We start from the raw sequence: 12,013 nt of genomic DNA, 5'->3' as shown, positions 1-12,013 counted from the left end.
ATATATATCTAAGTGTATCTTTTGTGCAAACAAAATCTTTTGATTAATCGCTTGATTGTTTCCTTCATTAATATTTGTTTCCTTTAATATTTTTTTGTTGATTTAGATAATTACATTTGTTTAAAAAAAGATACTACTAATACAAAGACAAAGGGTGCAAAAGTGGTTTCTCGACAGAAAGGGTTGGGCGAAGCCGGCAACTCAGCACACGATGTCCCTCAAAGACAAGTTAGTAAAGCCATAACTCGACACTCAGAAGATGAGAAATCTCGATCATCTTAATGGAAGAGGCAGTTACCGAATAACAAGCAACTACAAGCACGTGCGTACACCCACGATGCCACGAATAGCAACGGTTGCCCACGACTCAGAACCATCCACGTGGCAATAGAGTCACGTGCGCGAAGACCATCGGCTAAACGTGGGGTATGGCGCCAAAATTCAAAACCCACGAAGCCATCGTGCATCCAAGGAAAACCGCTAAGAACATGGGCAGAAAGAACAATATAAATAGAGGAAGCAGCAGCAGAAGAAGAGGTTCCCAACTAAAAACTCTGAAAATTCACCAAAAGCTCTAAACGTCCGCATCAATGAGACTTCGAGAGCAGAACGTGATGATGGAGGAGTATGTTGCAGAACCAACGCTTTAGTTTCCCTGCATTTCAGTTTGTTGATTTCCAGTTCTTGTGTGTAGCTTGTTTTGTCGAAATTTGCTTTCATGCTATTTTAGTTTGCTTGACTGTTTTGTAATCGACTCATATTCAATGAAGTCCAGTTTTGTTTGAGTTGTTTATTGTTGTCGAGAATACACTCGTTCACACACTACACTTTGGCAAAGCGTTTTCTCAAAAGGACCCCGAATCTAAACTTCCTTTAGTCGAACTAAGAGGATATTTGTTTACCAAAAATCCGTGTAAACAAATTGGCACGCCCAGTGGGACCGTTTTTGTGAAAACTAAGTTTTACAGAAGCATTTTGTGTGTTTGGGTTTATTGCATGCTATTTGGTATTTGCTACTTGTCTTGATTGTGATTTATATGCACCTGAGAAGTGGTAAGACTTTGAGTATGGCAAGTAATCGAGGAAGAACCTCTCCTCAAGGATCTAACGTGGGTAATCAGAGTAGCCCTGGGGGAAGTAGCGGTAACAATAATGAAGAAGTTTCTACTGGAATGGGGCATGGCACCAGTATGCCAACCCAGAACGTGCAATTTCTGCAGTTGCAGAAATGCCTGTATCTACATCAGTACAGGCACAAATTGTTCCAACGATTACGAGGGACATGCCTTATGGTATGCCTACATCTATGATGCAAGGCATACAAGGCAAGTATTCGACGTTCCCTGAAAATGTTCCCCCATTCAGCATACCCCCTTTTGGGGCAAATGGAACAATGTTAAACTTGGGAAGTCGAGTTAGTCCCCCTATTCCTGGATCTGGTTCACAAATTTATTTATCTACAGGTATGAATAATGGTTCACTTCAAGCCATTAGGCAGCAAGTAGATGATAGTAACCATGAAATGGTTAACATGCTATCTCGACAGATAGGTGAGCTAATCAACCCTGTGCTCCAAAATAATAATGCCAATAATCAGCATTTGGCACGACAGATGGATCGTTTGGCGACAGCCCTGGGGGCACCAGTCGAAATCCAACCGGCACCAGGGATTAACCAAATCCCGTTGCCTAACCATGTCCCTGCCCCGGTGCGCTATCAGGCGCCGCAACACCAAGAGATGAGGGCAAACCCTTTGTACGAGGCAGTGCAGCCACCATTGCAAAATGTGTATATGGTAAACAGGGAAGAACACGCTGATGGTGTGCTAGAAAGAATTCGACACCAGAACACTGGGGGGCAACAAAATGTTGCTGCTGTGGTGGAGCAATTGTTGAACCAACATGGTTTCAACGTGGGTTTCGCGAATAGACCCCATTTTGTGTCAGCCTTTACAGAGGAGGTTCTCGAATCAGAACTTCCTCGAGGCTGGAAGGTCCCAAATTCACTAAGTTCTCGGGGGATTCAGGAGAGTCCACGGTAGAACACATAGCCAGGTACCAAATCGAAGCAGGAGACTTAGCCATCAATGAAAATTTAAAAATGAAGTACTTCCCGAGTTCTTTAACCAAAAATGCATTTACCTGGTTCACCACCCTCGCTCCTAGGTCAGTCCATACATGGGCTCAGTTGGAAAGAATTTTCCATGAACATTCTTTAGGGGAGAGTGCAAAGTAAGTTTGAAGGATCTGGCTAGTGTTAAAAGAAAGCCAGCAGAGTCTATTGATGATTACCTAAACAGGTTTAGGATGCTTAAATCCCGATGTTTCACCCATGTCCCTGAACACGAGCTAGTTGTCTTAGCCGCTGGTGGTCTAGAATATTCCATTAGAAAGAAAATCGACACTCAGTATATTCGAGATATGTCTTTACTCGCAGATAGAGTGAGGCACATCGAATTGCTAAAGGCCGAAAAGTCAGAGGAAAGGGCCAAGACTACTAAGTGGCCAAGAAGGAGAAGGTAGCGTACATAGATGCGGATTCAGTAGGTCAGAGTCCATGTGTCTATCGAGAAGTCCCGGCGGACGTCGATTTGAATGACGTCAATCTGGCTGAACTTCAGCCAGGGGATCCTTATGTTTGTAAAGCATTGAAACCACGTGAAAACAAACTTGGGGAGGAAAACCCCAAGAACACGATTCCTGCTGTGAAAACCTATACTTTTGATGTGGCCAAATGCGATGCAATCTATGATATACTTGTGTCTGATGGTTTGCTTGTGGTCCCTAAAGACCAAAAACTTCCTTCTCCTGAACAAAGGAAAGGGAAGAAATATTGCAAATATCACAACTTTTTTGGTCATTGGACCTCACAATGTGTTCGTTTCAGGGACCTTGTGCAGGGAGCATTGGGACTCAGGAAGACTCAAGTATGATGAAAAAGCCAAAGGTCAAATGAAGATCGACTCTGATCCACTGCAGATAGCTGAGGCCAACTATGTAGAGCCCTTCTACATTGGCATGGTCGACATTTCCGAAAAGCTGAGTCTGGGTTTGACGCTGGGAGAAGTAAGAGAAGAAAACATAGCTGTCGAAGAACCAGAGGTTGAGAAAGAAGTGAACTTGGAAGAGGTTTACCCCAAGGCTGGAGAAACCCTTGTCGAGTTTCTATCCCGCAGCAAAAATGGCGAGAAAGAAGTTATGTTGTGCCCTCGATGCAGCGCTGTTTTCGACAAATCCGCAGCCAAGGCCTATCAAGATTCAGAAATGAAAAGGCATTATCAGAGGAAGGCTCCTGTATCCAGGAGACTGAAGTACCCTCACGAGGAGTGGGTCGAGAGAGACCAGGAACTCGATGGCCATAAAGGCCAGAAAGCAAGCAATAAAGACAAAACTTACCTCCCCAATGCTGGATTGCCAAGAAACCAATGGTTCGGGCCAGCACCTCCAAGGCCAAAACCATACCCTAAGTGGCAGAAAATCGACTTAGGCCAGGATCCTCTTACATCAACAATTCCCGTGTGTCACGAAGCTACTCCTATGGCTCTGGGAACTACTATGCTCCTGAACAAATGACCAGGACTCAGTTCAGGCGTTTTTTTGAGGAAAAGGAAAGCTGAGAGGGAAAGAGGTGGCAAGTTCCGTTCACTATGGGACATAAAGCCAGAAGACAACTCTCGCAATGAACCTAGTGTGGCGTCGATTATCAACCAGTTGGACCACGCCATCAAACAAGGAACAACCGTACCACCAAATCCAGCTAAGGAAAAAGGGAACGATGTTGTCGAAGATGAGGATGAAGACATGCTCGAAGATTTCGACGACAGTGATGGAGAAGAGCTTAACATCATCTGCATCGTGTCCATCCTACCTGCAGAATTCGATAGAATCTCAGAGGTCACTGAAAGCGAGGAAGACTACTATGTCGACGACGAACCAGATGACAATCCTTTGTGTTATTATGTGATGCAGAGAGGATCTGTCGAAGATGAAAGAGCTATCTTCCAAAGGCCAACCGAGCAAATGAAGAGCCATTTGAAACCGCTATTTGTTTGGGCCAGAGTCGAGGAGAAGGGTGTTAACAAAGTCCTTGTCGACGGGGGAGCTGCAATCAACCTCATGCCCGGATTTATGCTCAAGAAGTTAGGTAAAACTGAAGCGGATCTAATCTCCCATGACATGGTGCTTTCTGATTATGAAGGAAAGACAGGTTCTTCCCTAGGGGCAATTATGTTGAACATAACCGTAGGAACAGTAGCCCGTTCCACATTGTTCATTGTGGTCCCTTCAAAGGCCAATTACAATTTGCTGCTGGGAAGAGAATGGATTCATGGCGTGGGGGCAGTGCCTTCGACCTTACACCAATGTATATCCATTTGGAAAGCTGATGGAGTTGTCGAAAATGTACAAGCAGATCAAAGCTACTATTTAGCAGAAACAAGCTACGTTGGTAAGAAGAATTTCGAGAAGAGTTTAGCCACAATTGCTCCTTTAGACACAGTGGCTAGCCAATACTTCAACCCCTACTCAGAGTACTCAGTAACGTTGGATCCCATCCGGGGCCTAAACCTCAATGAAGCATGCAAACCTGATGCCATGAGTGGATGGCACAGTGATGAAGAGAAAGATGCCACTGTTGGGTGGCAAGCCAATGATAAAGATGATTAATTCGAACATGGCTCGAATTTCGGCTTACGCAGCCGAAAAAAAAAATAAGAACGGCCTTGGAGGCCGAGAGGATGGCCAAAGAAATGGCTATAGATGAAGCTAGTGTCTCAATCCTGCCCGTCAAATTGACACCCCAGGAGGAGGCAACAACAAATAAGGATGACACGTGCATAGAAGAAAACGAGCAGAGTGCCGAGGAACGCGGATTCGAGGACCTTTGCAATCTGAGGCTAGATTGCATCTATGATGACGGCCCATTGGGCTTCGAGAAGCCAGTGGTCGATGTTTCCAAGAAAATGGAAGCGCAAGACCCTTTAGAAGAAGTGGACCTGGGTGATGGCTTAGAAAAGAGGCCAACGTACATCAGTGCTCTCATTGACCCGGAGCTAAAAGACAGGATGGTGAAATTACTCAAGGAATTCAAAGACTGTTTCGCTTGGGATTACGATGAAATGCCTGGCCTCAGTCGAGAAGTGGTGGAATTGAAGTTACCCATCAAAGAAGACAAGAAACCAGTCAAGCAATTGCCCAGGAGGTTCCATCCAGATGTGTTGGTGAAAATCAAGGAAGAAATCGAAAGACTCCTCAGGTGTAAATTTATCAGAACAGCTCGATATGTGGACTGGTTAGCCAACGTGGTTCCAGTAATCAAGAAGAATGGAAAGATGAGAGTTTGCATAGATTTCCGAGATCTTAACGCTGCCACTCCAAAAGACGAGTATCACATGCCTATTGCTGAGATGATGGTGGATTCAGCTGCTGGTCACGAATACTTAAGCTTGTTGGACGGTTACTCAGGCTACAACCAAATCTTCATAGCAGAAGAGGACGTGTCGAAAACAGCTTTTCGATGTCCTGGTGCCTTGGGGACATACGAGTGGGTGGTCATGCCATTTGGGTTGAAAAACGCTGGCGCGACCTACCAAAGGGTAATGAATACCATTTTTCATGATTTTATAGAAACCTTCATGCAGGTTTATATTGATGACATTGTAGTGAAATCCCCATCAAGGGATGACCATTTGTTGCATCTAAGGAAATCCTTTGAGAGGATGAGAAGATATGGCTTGAAGATGAATCCCCTTAAATGTGCCTTTGGTGTTATTGCAGGTGATTTTTTGGGTTTTGTGGTGCATAAAAAGGGCATCGAGATCAACAGAACAAAGCTAAAGCCATTCTCGACACTAGTCCACCAACCAGCAAGAAACAACTGCAATCACTATTGGGAAAGATTAACTTCCTAAGGAGATTCATTGCTAACCTCAGTGAGAAGACCAAGTCATTTTCCCCCACTTCTTCGACTTAAAAAGGAAGATGCGTTCCGCTGGGAAGCAGAGCATCAAAAAACGTTCGATGAACTCAAAGCGTACTTGTCTAGCCCACCTATAATGGCACCACCTATAAGAGGAAAGCCAATGAAGTTGTACATCTCTGCCACGGATGGAACCATCGGAAGCATGTTGGCTCAAGAAGATGAAGATAGCAAAGAAAGAGCCATATTTTACTTAAGCAGGGTGTTAAATGATGCAGAAACTCGATACACCATGATCGAAAAATTGTGTTTATGCTTGTACTTCTCTTGCGTAAAGCTGAAATATTATATAAAGCCAATCGATGTAATGGTTTTTTCTCATTATGATATAATAAAGCACATGTTATCCAAACCTATCTTGCATAGTCGAATTGGTAAATGGGCTTTAGCCCTAACCGAGTATTCACTAACTTATGCCCCACTAAAGGCAGTTAAGGGACAAGCAATTGCTGACTTCCTGGCAGACCATACTTTGCCTCAAGAAATCATAACTTACGTAGGCTTCCAACCTTGGAAGCTATTTTTCGACGGTTCTAGCCATAAGAATGGTACTGGGATCGGGATGTTCATAGTATCCCCAAGGGGCATCCCCACGAAATTCAAGTTTAGGATTAAGAGTAACTGCTCAAACAATGAGGCTGAGTACGAGGCATTAACATCAGGCCTTGAGATCCTGATAGCCCTTGGGGCAAAGAATGTCGTCGTAAAAGGGGACTCTGAGAAAAACTAAACCCCTCTAACCTCGACATACTGGTCATTGACAATATGACACCTAATGATTGGAGAAAGCCAATTGTCGATTACTTGCAAAATCCTGTGGGTACTACAGATAAAAAGACAAAATACAGGGCAATGAGCTATGTCATCATGGGAAACGAGCTATTCAAGAAAAACGTTGACGGAACACTACTGAAGTGTTTAAGTGAAGACGACGCGTTCATAGCGATCTCGGCCGTTCACGACGGGCTATGTGGTGCCCACCAGGCAGGAATCAAGATGAAATGGATCCTATTTCGACAAGGGATGTATTGGCCTACTATTATGAAAGATTGTATGGAGTATGCCAAGAGGTGCCAAGATTGTCAGAGACACGCGGGGATACAACATGTGCCAGCAAGTGAATTACACTCGATCATTAAGCCTTGGCCATTCAGGGGTTGGGCTTTAGACCTAATTGGCGAAATTAACCCATGTTCTTCTAGGCAGCATAAGTACATCATAGTGGCTATAGACTACTTTACCAAGTGGGTAGAGGCAATTCCTCTACAAAATGTGACCCAGGACACGGTGATCGAGTTCATTCAGAATCACATAGTGTACCGCTTTGGGCTACCTGAGTCACTTACTACAGACCAAGGCACAGTGTTTGTAGGCCAAAAGGTAGCATCATTCGCAGAATCTTGGGGTATAAAACTCCTAACCTCGACCCCCTATTATGCTCAAGCGAATGGTTAAGTCGAAGCGGCCAACAAAACGTTGATCTCCTTGATTAAAAAACATGTTGGTCGAAAACCTAAAAACTGGCATCAAACGTTAGGCCAAGTGCTTTGGGCTTACAGGAATTCACCTAAGGAATCTACCGGAGCAACGCCTTTTCGACTAGCATATGGTCAAGAAGCGGTATTACCAGCAGAAGTATATTTACAATCGTGCAGAATTCAAAGGCAAGAGGAAATTCCAAGTGAAGATTATTGGAGTATGATGCTTGACGAATTAGTCAATCTCGACGAAGAAAGACTATTGGTGTTGGATACCTTAACCAGGCAAAAGGATCGCATTGCTAAAGCTTATAACAAAAAGGTTAGAGCTAAGTCTTTTATGCTTGGTGATTACGTATGGAAGGTCGTCTTACCAATTGATAAAAAAGATAAACGTTATGGAAAGTGGGCCCCAAACTGGGAAGGCCCTTTTACAGTCGAGAAAGTACTTTTAAACAACGCTTATTCGATTAAGGAATTAGGAGGTAATCGACAAATGACGATAAATGGCAAATATTTAAAAATGTATAAGCCAACATTGCATGAGATAAACATCGAATAAGGAAGTAAAAGAAAATAAATTGCCAAACGCGAATGTTTTATTGAGTAGAATAGAGCATTACAACTATGGCAAAGGAATTTTAAAAGGGAGGGTTGGCCCTACAACTATTGTATCTGGCCCTAAGAGGCTCTATGCGCCTCAAGACATCCTCTTGTTGGGATTCCAGTCGCGATTTCGCCTGTCGAATATCCAGCTCTTCACGGGCAGTAGAAGAAAGCTTGTCCACCAAGGTTTTCAGAGCTCCCACACTCCCCTCGGGGTCCGCCTGGCTAAGAGCAGCCTTCAACTCTTCAAATTCCTCCATCTTCTCGTCAATCTGGTGTTCAGCAAAGAACACTCGAGCAGTAAGCTCCCGGTGTTCTTCATATAGAGGTACAGCTTCATGCAGGAGGCTCAAGAACTCCTGAAGAGGAATTCTTACCGAGGCAATAATATTCCTCGAAAGAAGTTGGTTAATGAGCCCCGTAAGCTCTTCAGCCAAAGGAAGGAAAGAGTGCAACTCCCAGAATAAGTCTTGGTCAAAAGCCAAGTTCCGGATCTGGTTGAGAACACGACGGCTAGCCATGGCTGAAGGGATTTATGAAAGCAGGAAAAGAGTTCTGGAAAAGAAACAAGGGAGAGTTTGGAGAAGTTACTGAAAAGAAGTAACCAAAAACGCTCTGTTTATAGGGTAACAACCAAGGAATGCATTAATTAATGGCAATCAGTTGCCAACTCTTCATCTTATGGTTATAGGCCATGCAGATTACCACCACCATCGTGAATAGCTTTGGCTTTTAATGAACAAAGACTTGCATTGAATCAAGAAAACGTGGTATAAGATTGCAATAAATTGGTTCATTCCCCAGAAACAAAGCGACGACTATGTGAGGGGTGCAAGGAAGTTTGAACGATGCAACAGTAAATGAATAGTCGTCAAAATAAATGCGTAGTGGAAACTGAAAAGACTTGGCAAATTAAACGTCAAATTATATGGCTTAGGTGCCAAAACCATTGTCGAAATATTACACGCAATTGGCATAGCCATGGTTAGAATAGTGCCATCATTACATATTAATAAAAAAAAAAGAGTCCTACAGCAAGGTTTTAAAAGAGTTCAAACAATCAGCAAAGGTGGCAATCTTGGCATCGAGACCCTTCTTCACAGCCTGATCAATCTCCAATTCCTTGATAACCTCTTTTGTCGAGATGATCAGAGCCTTGGAGTCTTTAGTAAGCACATCCAACTGATCCTTCACAGCAGGGCCTTCCTCGACCAAATCAGCTCGCTTTTTCTCCAGTTTGGTAATCTCTCGATGCAGCTCTTCAAGTTTGATGTCGACTTCAGAGATTTCATCTGCGATCAAAACCTTCCTAGCAGTGAACTTCTTGAAGTCCTCTTTCATTGCTGCAACTTGAGCTTTACCAGCAGAGACTTTTGCTTCCTTAAAGCTGACAGCTTGACCAACGTCCTTGACTTGATGAAAAGTGGCTGAAGCATCCACTAAAAAAGATTGAAGGTTAGCCAAAGCAGCAGCCTGTTGAGAATCTAGTTTTTGGCCAAGAAGGAAGACAAGCAATTCCTTAGCAGCATGGCTCGCTTGAGGATCAGCTTGGATCTGGTCGAGAAACCCATTGGCGAAGACAATAGCCTTCAGCCGACCCATACTCTCCTCGATCTGCTGAGAATTGGCTACCCCACTTGATTGAGCAGTCTCAGCAGTGGCATCAGCTTGACGGGGTGGAGAGTCCCATTCCAAGGTGCCATCGAGGAAGCTATCCAAAGCTGCCAGCGGGTCCTCCTCAAATAAAGTGTCGAGCTTTTCACTAGACACATGAGATGAAGAGCCACCCTTGGTTTGAGGCGAATGTTGCACAGTGGCAGTCGATTTTGGAGGAGGCATAGGGCTGTCATCCTTGCCTGGAAGAGGCTCTGTTTCGCGGATGGGAGAAGTTGCACCCTGAGTTTCCTGCAAGAAAAACCTCTTTAATGCCCTTTCGATAAAGTAAAACGCATATTAGAGGAGTCAACAAAACATGAAAAGTATAAAGATACCTGGCAAGCAGAGTCCTTAGAAGGGCTCGAGTTGGTGGAGCTTCTGGAACGGCGAGGAGACTTATGACGAGATTTTGCTCCTGACCTTCCTCCTTCCCTCAGATGTGGAGGTCTTTTTAGCTGAGGATGCGGCCTTGGGAGGTTTCTCGACACCTTCAGTTTTGGATTTTGCAGGAATGGGAGCTGGGGAATTCTCACGGGATGGAGGATTGGAAGTAGAGTGCTCATGAACATCAGTCTAAAGGAAACAAAACAAACAAGAGATGACTCAGATTAGGAAACCACGGGTTAAAAATGTCACAAGGTACCCTCGAGAATGGAGAACATACCTGAGTGGCGGCGCCGCCACCACCCTCTTTGTCATCGACTTCTGTTTGAGCATCAGATGCCAACTTAGAAGCCCCACTAGGGGTGGAAACACCAACCCCCTTGGCCCTCTTCTGACTGGCCGAAGCAACAGGCTTAGGTTTCCGTTTTCGACTCTGTCGAAAAATACGTCAGCCCATAATCCAAGGAAATCGAAAAGGAAAAGGTAAAAGCTTGAAGAAAGTACCTTGAGCTTGTCAGCAAGACTGACATCATCATCCTCATCATCATCATCATCATCCTCAATCACGACTGGCTTGTCCTTGGAGGAATGAGCCACTGGGGAAATAACTTGAGGAGCTGGTCGAATAATGACTTCAGCTGCAAACAAAAGAAAAATTAAGAAGTAAAACAGGAAAACCAAGGCCAAGTCGAAGTATTACCTTGACCAATACGCATGTTCAGCGATATGTGGTTGAAGATTTCGACGGGCACATGATACGGAAAGTTCCATAGGTGGTACTTAGTCCAAGTCACTCGCTTTCGAGGAGGTAGAGCTTGATTGGCCAACACATTTATGTTTACATGGTCAACCCATTTAGGCAAGACCGGTGGAAAAGCCAATGCAAACTTACTCGTAGGCAAAGACGGGAACCTAAAGCCAGTTTTTCGAATAACAAAAGATAGACCTTCCTCACCAGGAGGAACCACTAACTTGGATTTCTTGGCTTTAAGTTCCCATTTTTGCCTTAATACTTGGGCCGCTTTCGCAACTGTATCTCGAAGGCGAAGAGTTGGGTAATATACCACACCAAAGAACTCTTGAAAAGATCGAATTTCTGCCAGTGCATACCTTTGGTCTTCTTCGGATCCTGCTTCTGCAAAGAAAAGCATCTGTCATGCATTGCAGACAATCGACGAGGGGCTTCGAAATTTGAGCCCAATACTCAGACCACCAGGCTTTGAAAGCATTAGTGGCATAATATGAAGGAGCATAAGTGAAGGGGCTCAGGTTGAGGAGTCTCTTGTTATAAAACTGAACAGTCGTGTCGAAAACAGAAGCCCTCTTAATAGTTCCGGGGTACAGGACTAGACTCTTGTCAAATAAAGTGTTGGGTAGAACTTGGCTAAGCCCAAACTGTCGAGAAACCAATTGAGGGTTGTAGCCACATAGAGTGTAGTCACTGCTAGCAAAGCCCACAGTTAAAACCCTAGGAGATAAGAGGGTCCTCCAAAGTATGATGTGGTGCTCCTTGGGCAACGCAGAATCAGAGGCATTAGGATAAGAATTCCTCAGCCAGAAAGGGCCACGAATAGCCTTGCTGTAAGGAGAGAAACTGGAACGGTAGTGCTTCAGCTCGAGAAACATGGTAAAGTACTTCCTGAAATCAGCTTCGAAACTCGACGCATCATAAGCAGGGGTCAGGGTCTCAAGCCTATGGGCATCGATCCTGGTGTTAGAAACAGTTAGAGGATTAGCTTGTACCGGCAGAAGAGATTCGAAGACTGCATTCAACCAAAGTTGAAACAGCCAAAGTGGTCCAGCCGCATTCAGAGAGACGGTCTTAGTATTCCGGATATCCTCGACAGCTTCATTCAACATTTGATACAGGTTGCCAAGGACGAGCCTAGCCATAGCAAGTTGTCGACCCTCGT

This window comes from Lotus japonicus, chromosome 5 (assembly GCF_012489685.1).
Source record: "Lotus japonicus ecotype B-129 chromosome 5, LjGifu_v1.2".
NCBI lineage: Eukaryota > Viridiplantae > Streptophyta > Magnoliopsida > Fabales > Fabaceae > Lotus > Lotus japonicus.
This window is presented reverse-complemented; position numbering follows the sequence as displayed.